The 12,037-nt window shown below is 49.2% G+C and overlaps 1 protein-coding gene across 3 annotated transcripts in view; it reads left to right on the top strand.

Annotated features, from left to right (window-relative positions):
* The first annotated feature begins 214 nt into the window (after window positions 1-214).
* The window catches only part of SMOX (spermine oxidase), a 166,368-nt gene continuing 154,545 nt past the window's right edge, over window positions 215-12,037 (top strand). The window contains exon 1 of one of the 3 annotated variants that reach the window (XM_086964277.1): window positions 215-438. The gene's annotated coding sequence lies outside the window, so the exon portion shown is untranslated. Of the gene's footprint in view, window positions 439-547; window positions 819-3,444; window positions 3,465-12,037 lie in introns of those variants that run through there. The other 2 variants (XM_086964276.1, XM_086964278.1) reach the window with 2 other exon arrangements.

Raw genomic sequence — 12,037 nt, 5'->3', positions numbered from 1 at the left:
GCAGTTTTAGTGCAGGCCGGGGGCATCCGTTGCCTTAGTTCACACGTCTACGTGCAGCTGGCTGGCCCTGGCCTGAACTTGCTGATGCTGGCAGGCGTGAGGTGGCACAGGAACACACAAATGCCACAGTGGCACTTGCGAGCCCACCCACCCGGGCCCGCCGCTGGGAGGAGCCGCGCAGCGGCGCGTCACAGAGGCCGTGACCGCCCTCGGCCCGCCCGGCCCGGCTCTCCCTCTTTCAGCTGCGCCTCCACGGCCTGCTGCCTTTGGGGGAGTGGGGAGGGAACCGAGAAGTGGGTGGGAAGAAAGGAAGGGGGACAGAAGAGGGGAAAAGAAAGTAAGCGGAAGGGTTAGAGAAGGAAACGTGCAGAAGCGAGGGGGAAGAAAAGAAAGACAAGACCGCAGGAAGGAAGGACGGACACAATGACAGAGCGGAGGGTAATGTTATTGAAGAAGGGGAAGAGGGCTGTAAGGAAGGGGGAGGAGTCAGGCAGGGAAGGGGCGGGGAGGGGCAAGGCGTGGAGATCAGGGGCGAGGGGGCATTGAAGGGGCGAGAGGAGGGATTGGGGAAGGGTGGGAGGCATTGGAGTAAGAGGGGAGGTTCCGGGGAGGAGAGCGCAGCCAATACCCGGCAGCTCCAGACCGGCTCCGGCTTACAACGCGGCAGCGGCGGCTGTGGGGCTGAGCAGGCAGGAGTAGCAGAAGAAGCAGCACAGGCAGGGAGCAGGCAGGCGGCTGCGCACCGACACCGCGGCCACAACCAGCGGCAGGGCAGGGGGAGGCAGCACCGTCCGCACCGAGCTCAAGATTGGAGAAAGGTACTGCGAGAGCGCGGCCTGCTATAGCGCCGTGCCCGCACCCCATCCCCTTATAGCGCCGTGCCCGCACCCCATCCTCTTACAGCGCTATGCCCGCACCCCATCCCCTTACAGCGCTATGCCCGCACTCCATCCCCTTCCAGCGCTACGCCCGCACCCCTTCCAGCGCTTCACCCTCTCTCCCGCCCCTTACAGCGCTACGCCCGCTCTCCCTTCTCCTTACAGCGCTACACCCGCTCTCCCGTCCATTCAAGTGTTCCCGTGTATCTTACAGCGTTGTACCAGCTGTCCTCCTGTCTTACAAGGATGCACCGGGACTCCCACCTTTTGCAGCGCTGTACTGGTTCCAGTGTCTCTTATACGGCCCATACAGCGCAATACCCGGAGCCCTGTCTCCTCCCAGAGCTGTCACTCTACCCCCACCTTTGTGTGGCGCTACCCCCGCACACTATGGAATTGTCATTGTACCTTTTACAGCTTCTCTGATATCCCGCCTTCTCATCTTACACATGCCTGCGCTTTACGTAGTATTTGTTTTTGTTTACACGTCCCTGGGTGACCCGTGTGCCTGCTGCACTCTCACAGCCAGACCCGTCTAGACGTGCAGGGCTCTGGTGCTTTGCACCGCTCTACTTGCCCCGTTGCTAAGGGTACTCCTCCCCAGAGCCTGCTGCGGTGAGTTTTACTCCTCTCTACAACACGTCCCCTTGCACACTCCTCTCAACACGTCCCCTTGCACACTCCTCTCTACAACACGTCCCCTTGCACACTCCTCTCTACAACACGTCCCCTTGCACACTCCCCTCTACAACACGTCCCCTTGCACACTCCTCTCTACAACACGTCCCCTTGCACACTCCCCTCTACAACACGTCCCCTTCCTTACACCTCTGTACAACACTTCCCCTGGTACACTCCTCTCAACACGCCCCTTGCTTACACCTCTGTACAACACGTCCCCTTCCTTACACCTCTGTACAACACGTCCCCTGGTACACTCCTCTCTACAACACGCCCCCTTGCTTACTCCTCTGTACAACACGTCCCCTTGCACACTCCCCTCTACAACACGTCCCCTTGCACACTCCTCTCTACAACACGCCCCCTTGCTTACTCCTCTGTACAACACGTCCCCTTCCTTACACCTCTGTACAACACGTCCCCTGGTACACTCCTCTCTACAACACGCCCCCTTGCTTACTCCTCTCTACAGCACGTCCCCTGGCACACTCCTCTCTACAGCACGTCCCCTGGCACACTCCTCTGTACAGCACGTCCCCTGGCACACTCCTCTGTACAACACGTCCCCTTGCACGCTCCTCTGTGCAACACGTCCCCTTGCACGCTCCTCTGTGCAACACGTCCCCTTGCACGCTCCTCTGTGCAACACGCCCCCTTGCTTACTCCTCTGTACAACACGTCCCCTTGCACACTCCACTCTACAACACGTCCCCTTGCTTACACCTCTGTACAACACGTCCCCTTGCTTACTCCTCTGTACAACACGTCCCCTGGTACACTCCTCTACAACACGTCCTCTTGCACACTCCTCTCAACACGTCCCCTGACACACTCCCATGCACACTCCTCTCTACAGCACGTTCCCTTGCACACTCCTCTCTACAGCACGTTCCCTTGCACGCTCCTCTCTACAGCACGTCCCCTGGCACACTCCCCTCTACAGCACGTCCCCTTGCACACCCCCCTCTACAGCACGTCCCCTGACACACTCCCATGCACACTCCTCTCTACAGCACGTCCCCTTGCACACCCCCCTCTACAGCACGTCCCCTTGCACATTACCCTCTACAGCACGTCCCCTGGCACACTCCTCTCTACAGCACGTCCCCTGGCACACTCCTCTCTACAGCACGTCCCCTGGCACACTCCTCTCTACAGCACGTCCCCTGGCACACTACAGCACGTCCCCTGGCACACTCCTCTCTACAGCACGTCCCCTGGCACACTCCTCTCTACAGCACGTCCCCTGGCACACTACAGCACGTCCCCTGGCACACTCCTCTCTACAGCACGTCCCCTGGCACACTCCTCTCTACAGCACGTCCCCTGGCACACTCCTCTTTACAGCACGTCCCCTTGCACACTCCTCTCTACAGCACGTCCCCTTGCACGTCCCCTTGCACACTCCTCTCTACAGCACGTCCCCTTGCACACTCCCCTCTACAGCACGTCCCCTTGCACACTCCCCTCTACAGCACGTCCCCTCTACAGCACGTCCCCTTGCACACTCCCCTCTACAGCACGTCCCCTGGCACACTCCCCTCTACAGCACGTCCCCTGGTACACTCCCCTCTACAGCACGTCCCCTGGTACACTCCCCTCTACAGCACGTCCCCAGGCACACTCCCCTCTACAGCACGTCCCCTGGCACACTCCTCTCTACAGCACGTCCCCTCATGTCCACCTTGTTCACTCCCTCCCACACGCAGCCGTGCATGCAGGGCTCTGGCCTTGACCTAGCTGCTTACCATGACTCACCCCACCCCCACCTGCCGCAGACCCACGTCTGTACAACCTGTTCCTACCCCCCGCGCAGCCGCCATAGCGCCCAGAGGAAGGAGCCGTGTTTACCTCCCCTCTCCCTGGCACTGCCACCACACACGGGCCGCTACTGTACCAGGAAAGGTAAACAAGGCGCTCAGCTGCCGTCTGTATCCGGACGGGCGGAGGGAAGGGGGGGGGGGAGGGGCACAGGGCCTCTCGAGTCACACCACCGCTGCCCAAGGGGTCCCCGGAGCAGGCGTGGGCCAGTTCTGGGGTTCCTCACAATTCGCCTGCCCCCCCTCCGTGTGTAATGTTACCCCCACCCCCAAACAACCCACGTGCTGGTGGATAAGCTATTCAGACACAAAGCCTGCTGTCCTCCGCGCCACACCGCCGCTAAGGCGCTTAGGCTGCCGAGGGGCGCAGGCGTGCTCGTCTGTTGGTGCAGTGGTGTTGTCGTGTGTGTGTGAGCACGCTGCCTGGCCGGGGTCACGACGTGCGTGTCACGCGCAGCGCACTGGTGCCGCGGTCGAGGCTCCCACGCTGGGTCCAATCACCCATCACGTTTGGTTGGCTCGTGGGTTCCGCTTCAGGTGCCTCGAGCCCGCGCGCGCGCGTGAGTGGCTCGCGGCAGCGATGAATAATGTACACCTGTCCATCTGATCCGAGTTTGACGTTTGGTGAATCTGGAGCACAGGCCTGGAGCCCACCCGTGGCAGGCCTCTGCGTGAGGGGACCGTGGGCAGGAAGGGTTTGTCAGCCATCCTCACGGGAGGGCTATTGTTGTATATATGTAACTTTATTGCAGTTAATATAGCACGAACTTGACCCGAATGTCTCGGAACGCTTTACATGAGCACCGGTGATGTTACACAATGATCTATTCATTTCTTGGTAGGCATACGACATTGAAAGATGTGCCCAGGTTCACAGGCTGTTGAGCCTACGCCGAGACTGGAACCTGGTTCCCCAGTTACACGGCAGCTCTGACCCTCACGCCACATCCTCTGCGCACCTGCCGGGTCTCTTGAGTTTGCTAATGTGTTTCTACAGAGACCGAGAGAGGCCAATAATTGGATATCCATGTATTCTGAACACCTTTATGGCCCACTGACAGGTGGCACAGTTAGAAACCTGGTGGCGTGTAATAAACACCTGGAGGCGACTCCGTTCAAAGAATGCCCTATACAAGCGCAATGTGCTGCACACAGTTTTTTGTTTTTTTAAACGCAACTCTGGAAATATCTAACCCTTTTATGGGGTGCAAGTTTAAGTAAAGCACGTGAGCTAAATCACTGGCAGGAATTACCTTAACATGTTAGGCCTTCAATGTTCACATTGTGATTTGTGTATTTTCTTATAAAGTCCAGGACACGAATATAGGGCCCGACACGGACCCCTTTCAATGTCCATTTTAAATTACTCCCGGGTCTGAGACCTGGACGGACCCATCTCACTTAAAGCTATGAGTAGGACTTGACAGGTGGAACCAGAGATTGCATTCACCAAAACGTAAATGCAAAGCAGCCATTTGATTGGGCGTTCAGTTAAAACTACTTACTGAAAGCCCACACCCTTTAGAAACACCCTCAAATGATTTTCCGTGCCATGAATGTCCGACGTAACTAAGGTTAGAGGATGTCCAGCCAGGGGCCTGACCCCCATAGGGGTGGCCTTGATTTCTGGTACACTTGCAGCAGGCAGCCAGAAGTGGTGGTTCTTGCTCAAGATGTCCCCCACACTTGTAGACCATCTTCGTATTTAAGGCTATATTTGGAAGGGACCTATATTGTCTATATTGCGCATGGGTGGCCGATGCTTCTCTCTACAGGCCACAAAACTTTGGAATAATCTCCCAGACTACATCAGAATGGAAGAAAACCATTTTAAATTAAGGAAGATGCTGAAAACCCTCCTGTTTACCTAGACTCTGAGAATGAACGTGGTCTAAAGCACTGGGATGCCTCCGGGTAGCCATGCGCTATACAAATACGTCATCATTCATTCATTCATTCTATGGAGTGACTTCTCCCATGAGGCCATGGCCACAAATGATAACCAAATATCACCTTCTGTATTTGTTATGCTAACTGTACTTGTATAGCCAACATTTAATACCCAGAGGCATATCCCAGCACTTACGCTACAGTCCTGGAGAATGACAACAAACACCGTGTAGGTGCAGTTGAAAATATTCCACACCTTTTTTTTGTCTGTCCGGCTTATATTGAACCCAGAGTGAAATGGTTAAAACCTGTGTGCCGGCAGCTTGAGACTAGGAATCATTCTATGCTCCTCGAACCCTCCGAGCAGATGCCAATACGACCTTAGACTGTGTGGCAAAATTCTTACGTTGGGCCTGGCTCATAAGATCGAAAGCTTTACGATGAATATGCACGATTATCAATTTTCAAGCCTTTATCAAAGCTGTCATAGTTTAATGTATTTTTACTTTTTTATTGTAACCATGATTATTAATGTATTTCTCTTTTTTAACTATATTTATCATGAAATGTGTTTTTAAATGTATAAATGATTTTAAGATATTTCATATCGAAATAAAGCTTTGTTGACTTGACTTGACAACAAACACATTTTAAAATGTCCCCCTTGCGCTGGAACAAGCTGCCATTTCGTATATGTCAATGCGTGGACCACTGCATATATAGAAAAATTCTTAAAACACTGCTATTTTTGGCTTCATTAGTCTGATAATCTGGTTATGATTTGAGCCGAGATTCCTCTCCCAGAGCGATTCACGCACAATATAAATTAAATTGACATAACAAAAAATAGCGAGGTTTTCTGCAATTTCTTAGGTATTCCAAAATCCTGGCAGAAACGACTTTGAAATGGCAGCCTGTTCCAATGATGAGGGTCTTGGTAGGAAAACAATAGATCACCGTTTCGTGTTGTATGGGTACACCATGAGGTTAGCAATGCCTTGTCCTAAGTTCTCAAGAACCGTGAGTTTCTCATGCAGAGGTAAATGGGACCATTCCCAAATGGTGCTCTGTACGTGCCCCAAAGGAGTTTAAATAAACTGCGCTTCTTAACTGGTACCCAACGGAAGGTGTTTTGTGCCACCTGAAATTTAGACCAGAGGGCCTAGTTTTTCCGGTACCAGAAGTGTGTGTTCGTAGACAATTTTTTTCGGCTTTATAAACAGGGATTTTGGAATTATGTGGTAGGGGAGTACCAAACTATGTGGCAGCGTACATTAAATTATGCCGAAAAAAGGCAAAATATGTGGCACATTTTGTGATAGTATTACTTACTTATTTTGTCATTTTTATTACACTTTAATACTGTCCGGGCAAAGGTTTAATCTCATTAGTATCAATTTAACATCCAAATACAGCAAAAAGCAACAGATAGGTGACAGCCAATGTTTGCAACGGGCCTTCCGCGTACTGTTTTTAGTAACTTTTGATCCATTTGACAAGAAACAATTTTTTTTTAAAATCTACAGATTATGTAGCCAGTGATTGAATGTGGCACATCCCTAAATATGCGGAAAATGCAGTAGCCACACAATCTCTTATTTCCAGTGCGCATGTTTATAACCTGCCCATAGGTGCAGGTTAGTCACTGAGCGGTTTACCATTAAGTATCCACAGAATGAAATTGAATCTAGGTCAGCTTTCATAAAAAATCTAATTATGCATTTCATGTGTCATATTGCGGTATTTTTACCCTTTCCGTGTTAAGTGGGCGGAGGGCCTCTAGTGAACTCAGTACTTTCACGTCTGCCCATTCACCAGGTTTACTGTCACAAGACCGCTTGGCTGCCTGAATTTTGGGAGAGGCTGACCAGTTACAGAGAAGAAAGGTATAACTTACCCCATCTGGAGGACACACCTGCAAATAAACTGCCCTTGTCTGTTGGTAGAAGGGAGCACCACACCTTAAGCACTTCTCAATTATTTTGCTCTGAGAATTTGGGGAATTCACTTTCCACTTTCCACTGATATATGTACATAATGTTCCCAAAGAATATATGACCTTATAGACCTCAGAGGTACGAGCCCACTATGAAAGCATTAATCAAATGAATATATTGCACTCTGCTCGATGCACCTCTCTGGCATATACACTGCCTCTAACTGATTTATGCACATCATTCAGTTCAATATGGACATCTAAAACCTCTGATTGTATGCATACATTTGGTCTCCAAAATGTGCATACATCATAGGCTTATGTAAAATGCAATGTTGCAGCTATCCCTATAGTATACATTGCACACCTCTTGTATATGCACATTATGTAATGCTGTGGTCTGGTATCTAAAAATTACATTCTTCAGAAGTGTAGATGACTTAAGCATTACCGCGCATGTAACAAATGTCTGCAAAGTGCACATACCGAGTCTAAAATGTCCACTTGTGCAGGTTTTTGTTTGTTTTGCCTATTATATATGTCAAGTTGTGAAAGCCTCTGTCATATTCACACCAAGTGGGCAGCTGATATTTGCCCAGTATTATAAGCCTCTGGCATATTCATATTATATGGCCACCTGTTAGTCCAGTGCTTCAAACCTTTGGCAAACGCATATTCTGTGGACAATGAGGGCCCAGTGGTGCAGGCTTCATTCATATGCACGTTCTGTGATCAAGGCACACCCGCCCACATTTTAAATGTGTTTACATCTAATATTCAGGGATAATGACTTGTGTTTTCAATATTTAACACAGCAGCAGCGCACTAATATTGCTGCAAATAATCTCTCCGACACCCTCTCATTTCTCATTTGAAAGGTGCTGTTTTGATCTAAAAGAAACTTTTTTTATGGATGTTGCTTGAAACATAAGCACAGCATGTCTCTGCAAAATGTCCTTAGCCGCGGTGCAGATTCCGCCGCGGTGCGGCGGTTTAAACGAGTGGGTGGGGCTACGTCCGCCAAAGGACGTGCGCAGCTCTACCGAGGTAGTGGTCGCGACGGCCGTTGGCCGGCGCGCGCAGCGAAGAGGTTGTTAGTCTCACATATTAGCCACATTGAAAAGGAAAACTGTCTTTACAACAATCTATTTAAGAATTAGTCATGGTAATCAGGGGCAAGACTCTATGCAAAACAGAGCAGGCTCTAAAAGCCCCCCCCCCCTGAAAGGCCTGGGCCGGAGCCCCCTTTACCGATGCCTTAAAAGGTCTCTGCTGCTGGTAGGCCAAGGGTTTCGGACTCTGTAGGTGCAGCATTGCTGAAAGATCTTCAATAGCATGTGCACCAGAAAGGGTAATTGAAAGTATAAGTAATGTAAGGGGATACACAGATGTGTACTGGAAAACAGGTAGCCGAATGGAGGGGGAAACTGAATTAAAGGGATTAAGAAAAGGATAGAATGGGAAAAAAAGAAACAAAATGAGTGGGGGCAAACGAGGTGGAAGTATGGACTGCAAATAGAGAGAGAGAACGAGAGAGAGAAGACAGAACCTGAAAGAGAGACAAACATGAAGAAGAGAAAGTAATCGAGGGAATGAGCTGGATGAAGAGAGAGAGTGCTATCGAAGGATGCAAGCAAAAGAAAGAGGAATTGGATCTGAAAAGAGGGAAATGGAGTACATCTGTTGGAGAAAAAAAATGGAAGTTGGGAAAGCTGAGCCAGCAAAGAAAGACATATAGACAAGAGTGGATGGACAGGCAGAGTAAAGAATGCGCGGATACACAGTAACAGAGCCAGAAAGATCTTTATATTTTTGCTTATTACAACATTTTTGTAAAGAGTGGTGACTTCCTCTTTGCTCCAGTGGAATGCGGTTACAAGTAAACAATTATGTTCATGATGTGGTGTGCTCTGGTTTAGTATGGAGCAAAAGTTGATGGCCAGGTCATTTATTTGATGGTTTGCCTTAATCGCAGGGAAAAACCACCCCCACGTTACCCATGGAAACTAAGGTACTTTACTGGTGTTGCTAAAAATCCATCTAACAGGTCTTAGTTGTGTATTTACTTGAGGGCTCTACGTCGTTAGGGAAATGCTAATCCAGTCATGTGCGTTTTAGTAAACTGTGTCATCTCGTTTAAGTACAAGGGGTGTAATTAAAGCAAACCAAAACTACAGATCCCAGAATGTAACGGGATGTTATAGAAAATAAAAGGCGTGGGTCCTGTCTCGCAAGTTAGTCATCCAAATCCTCTATAAATGGACCACGTATTAAACTGTATGAAGGCCTCGGCCATGCCTCTCAGCATGGTGGAAGAACGCAGGTTCATTCGATCAGATGTTAGGGGTCAGCCCAGCTGCCCACCTTTCCAAAAATCAGAACTGGTGAATGAGCCATGAGAACATTTGAGGAACATTTTTAACGTGGTTGCCGTTGCTGGGAAACCACTATACTACACCTGACACTGTAAAACCAAGCTTTTTTTTTTATTCTGAAGTCTGTTTCCTGACCACAACATGGACGTTATTGTGCGTAGCATTGATTGAATCTGCCTTGTAATGAGCCGCAATTTCATTAAACCGATTCAAAGACACATTTTTGACATACTCCATTGCACTCATATCTAGCAAATGTGTGTATTGTTTAATACAGTGTAATATCATTCTTTTGTGGACTAAGTTCAAACATTAACTGCAGTTATGACGGGGTTTATCGATTAGTAATTTACATGCTTATGTCACAAACACTGCAATCTCCAGCATCCACGTTTCAAGCAAACTCCTCCTCCGTCACTGTTGGTTTCACTTTCTCTTCATATTTTCATAAAGCACTACCACCAATGCCCCCTCCACCACCAATGCCACCACCAATGCCACCACCATTACCAGTACTACCGCCAATACCACCACCACTACCAATATACTACCACCAATAATGCCGCCAATACCACCAGTACTAATACCATCACCAATGCCAGTACCACCACCTCCAGTACCAGTACTGCCACCTCCAGTACCGCCACCACCACCAATGCCACCACCTCAGTGCCTCTCGCTCACTAGTAATAGCAGGGCCACTGTACGAGGCCGGAAATGCAGCCGAAAACATCCCTCTCTCCCTCCATGCCTGCCATAAAGCACAGCCCACCCTGCACCAGAATGTGAAGCCAGTGCCCTACCACAGCTGGAGTGTTTTTTATTAGGTCAAAGATCGCAATAACATTAAGCAATGCCACACTACACACTCCAATCACAGAGACGGCAGGAGCTAGCCCCCCCCCCCCCCCCGCTCTTCCTCCTGAGCCACAACAGTGTAATCAGAGTGAAAGGTGTTGGAGCGTTTTGTTAGTGTTTGAAGCTCGGATCATATGTAGGTAACTTTCACTTCACACTTTGTGTCTGTGTAATTTACAACACTTGCACGTCTTCTTCACTGCACTATTTATCACTACTTTCAGGACGTCGAGGCTGGTCTCTTCCTCTGATCAATCGGCTGAGAAGGCCCTTTATTGCAATGCTATAGGTCTCGCATTTGTGAGAGTTTAATCTATTAGTATTGTAAATGACAATACCTTTTATCCATGTTTTAAAACCCAAAAAATAAATAAAAGGCATTATCATTCACAATGGCAATAGCTAAAACTCAGATGAATGCGAGACCTGTTATATTGCAAATGCTTATTTCAGATGTCTTCAAAATACAGTAAAAGAACACATAACGGTGCAGATCAAGTAATGGCAGAGGGCAGGCAGCTGGAAACCTGGTTGCTGTAGTAACAACACTCGGACACATTATTTATTTTCACTCGGGTAGCCCGGCAGGCAGGATTGTACGGCAGGTCGTCTGCAGTTGAATTGGCAAACGTACCTACACTAATTTTACTGAAAAAGAAGCGCAAGAAATGAGAGGTTGCACTCTTCCTGGCACGTTCCCCAACCATTAAACAAGACCTACTTACTTCACACTGCTAGTGCATGTTATATTACTTACTGCCTTTTTTGGTTTTAAAACTTTGAATTATAAGCCTGCTGCTGTGCGACACGCTGCATGCGCCGACTGACTAGCGCTGCAGCTGCGCAGTACGCTGGTGGCGGGCGAAAAGTCAGGACCCTAATCTGCATTGGTTCGACTTGGGAGAAAACACTTGACGGTTCAACGACTAGGAGGGACGGGCCGAGCTAATAATCCATTTTCAAGCAGTCATTGGTAGCGCACTAAAGCTTTGCTTGCTGTTAGTTAGGCTGAGTCAGGGACCTCACCCAGGCAGGCTTTGGCCGTGTGTGCATCTGAGCGGCCACGGCCTCCAAATATTAAATATTTTATGCACTAATTCAACCCAATCGGGCAACACTGAAACCCAGGCAGCCATGGAGTTACCGTGCCAAATCAGCTCTTCACCGTGGAGACCATGTGAACTGATATTGCGTGTAGACCTGGCCCCCCCTATGCTTCGTCCAGAGTGTGGCTACAGCTGGACGTATTGTAAGCAGACCTGATGATGAAGCTTGTCACACACTTCGGTGTGTGAGTGAGGGGAGTTTTTCAAAACAGTTAATTTTTTGTTTTGTGGGATGTGTTGGGGTTGTTTATGTCCACTTCTCTCCACCCCTCTATGTGTGTACAATTACTATTTAGGGGGTTCGGGTGGGAAATTTACTATTGACCCCCTCCCCTTACTTGTGTGAAATAACCTGAGAAATAAGTGCCAGTGCTAATCCCCGGAAACCATGGTCACAAATTAAGTACTGGTTATAGAACCTTGTCAGTTGGTGGCAAAATGCCATATTGAGAAGAACTGGTTAAAAAAATCCACACTGACCGTGAAAGAATTG

The sequence above is a fragment of the Lissotriton vulgaris genome, chromosome 3_2, assembly GCF_964263255.1.
Source record: "Lissotriton vulgaris chromosome 3_2, aLisVul1.2, whole genome shotgun sequence".
Taxonomy (NCBI): Eukaryota; Metazoa; Chordata; class Amphibia; order Caudata; family Salamandridae; genus Lissotriton; species Lissotriton vulgaris.
This window is presented reverse-complemented; position numbering and strand designations above follow the sequence as displayed.